This window comes from Leptodactylus fuscus, unplaced genomic scaffold (assembly GCF_031893055.1).
Source record: "Leptodactylus fuscus isolate aLepFus1 unplaced genomic scaffold, aLepFus1.hap2 HAP2_SCAFFOLD_158, whole genome shotgun sequence".
Taxonomy (NCBI): Eukaryota; Metazoa; Chordata; class Amphibia; order Anura; family Leptodactylidae; genus Leptodactylus; species Leptodactylus fuscus.
The window spans coordinates 106,801-113,475 of NW_027440180.1; positions in this window are offsets into that span (position 1 = coordinate 106,801).

The following is a 6,675-nucleotide window of genomic DNA, read 5'->3' on the forward strand; positions in this document are numbered from 1 at the left end:
AGAGTGAAACATAGCAAGTAATCAAACAATGAAATGAAAACAACGTAAGAATATTATCTGTAAGAAACAACCAAAATACAGATTATGGGTCGTAACCTCGTTCTACAAATATAGAAGAGTATACACATATCCCACTAAAGAACCTAACATATTAACTTTCCATACTGGGACGAGGGGTAGGTAATATGACTAGACAAATGTGTATTGATTAAGCATTAGGTGGGGAGGTTACCTAAAAAAATGGGGAAGAAGGGTTCAGGTTGGAGGATAAGAGGGAGGGGGGAATTGTGTTATCAGTCCAGAAATTGGGGTAGGAAATAAGACAATAGAACAGCCGGTTTTTATTGGCTAGTGGCTAGATCCTCATAAACCTTCCACCAGGGAGACCATATTTTCAAGTACGTATCACGTGTGCGCGATTTGCAGTACATTAATTCCTCATACCTGGCGATTTGATGATTTTTTTTCTCTCCAGAGTCGTATCGTTGGGGGAGTAGATTAGAGCCAGAATAAAGGCAACAGTGATTTTGCTGCTTCGATTAAATGGGTAATGAGTAGAGATGAGCGAACAGTGTTCTATCGAACACATGTTCGATCGGATATCAGGCTGTTCGAGATGTTTGATTCCATACGGACACCACGTGGCAAACTCCAAAAAAATTCAATTCCCCTCCCACCTTCCCTGGCGCTTTTTTTGCACCAATAACAGCGCAGGGGAGGTGGGACAGGAACTACGACAACGGGGGGATTGAAAAAAATCGGAAAAAGTCATTGGCTGCCGAAATCAGGTGACCTCCATTTTAGACGAATAGTGGATTTCAAATCCGGGTCATATGAGAATATGAACTTTGTGACTATGAGACAGGGATAGCTGTACAGGCAGAGATAGCTAGGGATAACCTTTATTTATGTGGGAATGTTATTAAAAATAACTTTTTGGGGCTCTATCGGGTGTGTAATTGTGTTTTTTGTGAGATAAACTTTTTCCCATAAGAATGCATTGAGCAGCGTTGATTGGCCGAATGAGGTACAGAAGACGTGCAGAGACTCAGCAGTGTTGAGCCAGTTGTGCTCAACTACACCGTGTGCCGGTCAGCACCGCTGTGCGAGCTCAGCACACACTCAGCTCTGCATCACCGCTGGCATTGGCCAGCGTTGATTGGCCAGTATACAGAATCAGTATACAGAATCAGCAGAGCTGAGTGTGTGCCGAGCTCGCATAGCAGAGCCGACCGGCACACGGTGTAGTTGAGCAGAACTGGCTCAACACAGCAGAGGTGAGTGTGTGCACTCGCTCAGCTCGGCTGCATCACCGCATACCCATAGGAATGCATTGACCAGTCTCCAGCCAATCAGCGCTGGCTCTGCCGGAGGAGGCGGAGTCTAAGGTTGGACCTGAATGGAGACTGGTGTGGAGCGATCTTAGACTCCGCCTTCTCCGGCAGAGCCAGCGCTGATTGGCCGAAGGCTGGCCAATCAACGCTGGCCAATGCATTCCTATGGGTATGCGGTGATACAGCAGAGCTGAGCGAGTGCACACACTCACCTCTGCTGTGCAGAGACTCAGCAGTGTTGAGCCATTTGTGCTCAACTACACCGTGTGCCGGTCAGCACTGCTGTGCGAGCTCGGCACACACTCAGCTCTGCATCACCGCTGGCATTGGCCAGCGTTGATTGGCCAGTATACAGAATCAGTATACAGAATCAGCAAAGCTGAGTGTGTGCCGAGCTCGCACAGCAGAGCCGACCGGCACACGGTGTAGTTGAGCAGAACTGGCTCAACACAGCAGAGGTGAGTGTGTGCACTCGCTCAGCTTGGCTGCATCACCGCATACCCATAGGAATGCATTGGCCAGTCTCCAGCCAATCAGCGCTGGCTCTGCCGGAGGAGGCGGAGTCTAAGGTCGGACCTGAATGGAGACTGGTGTGGAGCGATCTTAGACTCCGCCTCCTCTGGCAGAGCCAGCGCTGATTGGCCGAATTCTGAAGACTGGCCAATGCATTCCTATAGGAAAAAGCTTGCGAAAATCGCAAGCTGACAGGGATTTCCATGTAATAAAGTGACTTTTATGCCCCCAGGCATGCTTCCCCTGCTGTCCCAGTGTCATTCCAGGGTGTTGGTATCATTTCCTGGGGTGTCATAGTGGACTTGGTGACCCTCCTGAGACGGATTTGGGTTTCCCCCTTAACGAGTATATGTTCCCCATAGACTATAATGGGGTTTGAAACCCAGTCGAACAGTGAGCGGCTGTTCGAATCAGATTTCGAACTTCGAACATTTGGGTGTTCGCTCATCTCTAGTAATGAGATTCATTTTTGAAGGTGAGTATTGGGGTGAGGGCTTGGACAATAAGACCATTTCGGGTGTCAATCAAATTTGATTTTTCATCACTCTAGAAATTTGAGTTTCTACACCCGTCCAAAAGGGTCGGAGCAAGTCACATGACCACCAGATGTGTAACATGCTACCCGTCTGTGTCCTACACCTCCAACACAATTTGGACTCCGCTAGGCCATGGGCATGCAACTATTCAGGGGTTTTGTACCACCTTGCTAGGACCTTAAAGTGAGTCTCTTGCAATCTTACACACCTAGAGAAGCCATGAGAATTTTTCAGAATTAGGTCAGTCTCTGCACTTGTGAATTTTGTGTTTAATTCCTTTTCCCATGAGGAGAGATAAGTGGGTATTAGAGATGAGCGAACAGTAAAATATTCGATGTTCGTTATTCGTTACGAATGGCATCTCAATATTCGACTATTCGAACGAATATCGAACCCCATTATAGGCTATGGGAGAAAATGCTTCGTTTCAGGGGATCCTACCATTCGACTCAGGAGGGTCACCAAGTCCACTATTACACCTCAGCAAATGATGCCAACACCTCTGCAATGCAACTGGGACAGCAGGGGAAGCATGTCTGGGGGCATCTAACAAGCCCAAGTCACTGTATTACCCCACTATCACAGCCTAACAACTACACACTTTCCACACTCAAAAAACCTCCATCAAAGTGGGAAAATACCTGGAAACCTTCTTAACTCCCCAAATGGATGGACACAAACCCCAATTTAAGCTCAACAAACAATAACAAGCACCCCTTTAAATCACGTTGCCCATGACACCCACAGATGGAATAGGCAATGGGAAATCCTTCAGTCCTCACCCCGAACTGTCATTGTGGATGTGTGTGTGTATGTGTGTGTGATGTGGTAAGACCTTCCAAAATTCACTTTTAAGGCCCTTAACGTGAGCCCTTCCAAAGTTACAGGCCCTTAAGCTGAGCTACCAGCAGAGATTGGGGCCCTTCAGGAGACTTCAACTTTATACCTGCAGAGTTTTAGGCCCTTTAACTTAGTTCAGCCTTGCACCAGCAGAGATTTCTTGGATCTTTGAGTGAGTGGAGCCTTTAAAATACAGTGCTTTTGGCTGTTGGACTGAGTAGAGCCTTTCAAATACAGTGCTTTTGGCCCTTGGCGTGAGCAGAGCCTTTAAAAAGCAGTGCGTTTGGCCCTTGGAGTGAGTGGAGCCTTTAAAATACAGTGCTTTTGGCTGTTGGAGGGATTGGAGCCTTTAAAATACAGTGCTTTTGGCCCTTGGCGTGAGTAGAGCCTTTAAAAAGCAGTGCTTTTGGAGTGAGTTGAGCCTTTAAAATACAGTGCTTTTGGCTGTTGGAGTGAGTAGAGCCTTTAAAATACAGTGCTTTTGGCCCTTGGCGTGAGCAGAGCCTTTAAAAATCAGTGTTTTTGGCCATTTGAGTTAGTACAGCCTTGCACCAACAGTGCTTTTCGCCCTTGGCGTGAGCAGAGCCTTGCTTTGATGTAACTTTATGGGAAGTGTTTCAAGACTCATTTCCAGAGGACATTGAGGGACTCACACATTGCATAACGGACTACATTAATTTCTGTGTGGACAGCACGGTACCAACTAGAAAGGTGAGGTGTTTCTCCAATAACAAACCATGGATCAACTCTGAGATTAAAACTCTCCTCAAGGGAAAAAAAAGAGAATTTTTAGGTCTGGGGACAAAAATGGCCTGGGCGCGGTGCAGAAACAACTAAGACAACTGATCAGAGAAGGGAAAGCCAACTACAGGCGGAAGATGGAGCTACAGATGGGGGAGGGTAGAGTCTCTGAGGTGTGGGACAGCCTTAAGGCAATTTCAGGACACAAGGAAAAGACAGGGCACCGAACAGTAGGGGACAGGAAGTGGCTTAACGAGCTTAATCTATTCTTCAATAGATTCGACTCCAAGCAAATGCTCCCTCCACCAGCATGTCAGCCAACCGCCCTCCCCTCACACACCAAGACCCAACCCCCACCGAACTGCGGTCAACTGCAATCTGACTATCTGATCCTGCAGGAGTCTCAGGTGTGTAAGGAAATGAAGAATATTAGAGCAAACAAAGCGGGGGGACCTGATGGTATAAGCGCAAGAGTTCTTAAAATGTGCAGCGACCAGCTGGGTGGCATTATTACGCACATGTACAATATGAGCCTGAAGCTGGGAGTAGTACCTCAACTGTGGAAAACATCTTGCGTGGTACCAGTCCCAAAGAAACCCAACCCGATGGGCCACAATGACTACCGACCAGTAGCACTGACATCACACCTGATGAAGGTCCTAGAGAGACTGGTCCTGACACACCTACACCCCCTAGTGAGCTCCGCTCTGGACCCCCTCCAGTTTGCCTACCGGCCAGGCATTGGGGTAGATGATGCCATCATCCACCTTCTTCATAGAGCTCTCTCTCACCTGGAGAAACCCGGGAACACTGTGAGAATAATGTTCTTTGATTTCTCTAGTGCTTTCAACACCATTCAGCCAGGGCTACTGAGGGAGAAGCTGAACCTTGGTGGTGTGGACCATCACCTGTCTAACTGGATACTAGACTACCTGACAAACCGCCCTCAGTATGTGAGAGCCCAGGACTGTGTGTCTGACACTGTGATCTGTAGTACGGGGGCACCACAAGGTACAGTTCTTGCCCCATTCCTCTTCACACTGTACACTGCTGACTTCAGGCACAACTCATCCAGCTGTTACTTACAGAAGTACTCCGATGACTCTGCTATAGTCGGCCTTATCACTGATGGCGACGATAGGGAATACAGAGACTTAAACCGGGATTTTGTTGAATGGTGCCAGCAGAACCAGCTCAGGATTAATGCTGGGAAGACCAAGGAGATGGTGGTGGACTTTAGTAAACGGAGAGGTGCTCCGACCCCGGTGGAGATCCAACGAACATGTATTGAGATAGTCAGGACCTATAAGTACCTGGGCGTGCTCCTCAACAATAAACTAGACTGGGCTGATCACCTGGAGGCGCTGCACAGAAAGGGCCACAGCAGACTCTACCTGCTCAGGAGGCTGAGGGCCTTCGGAGTCTGGGGGACACTTCTTAGGGCCTTCTTCAACTCTGTGGTTGCCTCAGCCATCTTTTTCGGTGTGGCCTGCTGGGGAAGCAGTATATCAACCAGGGACAGAAATAGACTTGACAGGCTGATCAGGAGGGCCAGCTCTGTCCTGGGGAGCCCCTTGGACCCAGTACAGGTGGTGGGTGACAGAAGGATACTGTCTGTGGTGACCTCCATGCGGGAGAACAAATCCCACCCCATGTATGGGACCCTGATGGGACTTGGCAGCACTATAAGCGACCATCTGCTTCACCCCAAGTGTGAGAAGGAGCGCTATCGCAGGTCCTTCCTTCCAACCGCGACCAGGCTGTATAATCTACATCAGACCAAACGAAGATCACTCTGCACAGAGAACTAATGATTATGACGATGACCATGAGGTCTTCCTCTTTCTTTTCTGTTTTTCCTTAGCTGCCATGGACTCCTAGTATATCTTCTCTTCTCAGCTTATCTATGTCTACGTCTGTAATATATTACTCTGTATTATCCTGTATCTGTATTACTATGCTGCTGTAACACGCTGAAATTTCCCCCAATGTGGGACTATTAAAGGATTATCTTGTCTTATCTTATCTAAAAAGCAGTGATTTTGGCCCTTTGAGTGAGTAGAGCCTTTAAAATTCAGTGCTTTTGGCTGTTGGAGTGAGTAGAGCCTTTAAAACACAGTGCTTTTCGCCCTTGGCGTGAGCAGAGCCTTTAAAAAGCAGTGATTTTGGCCCTTTGAGTGAGTAGAGCCTTTAAAATTCAGTGCTTTTGGCTGTTGGAGTGAGTGGAGCCTTTAAAATACAGAGGTGTTGGAGTGAGTAGAGCCTTTAAAATACAGTGCTTTTGGCTGTTGGACTGAGTAGACCCTTTAAAATACAGTGCTTTTGGCCCTTGGCTTGAGTAGAGCCTTTAAAATGCAGTGCTTTTGGCCCTTGGAGTGAGTGGAGCCTTTAAAATACAGTGCTTTTGGTTGTTGGAGTGAGTAGAGCCTTTAAAGTACAGTGGTTTTGGCTGTTGGAGTGAGTGGAGCCATTAAAATTCAGTGCTTTTGGCTGTTGGAGTGAGTGGAGCCATTAAAATGCAGTGCTTTTGGTTGTTGGAGTGAGTGGAGCCATTGAAATTCAGTGCTTTGGCTGTTGGAGTGAGTGGATCCTTTAAAATACAGTGCGTTTGGCTGTTGGAGTGAATAGCTTGTTGTCACTGGTGCTGGAAGCCGACATCTGTGTCCTTGGTATAGCGGTGGTGCCGGAGCACTACAGCCCTGCTCCCAATA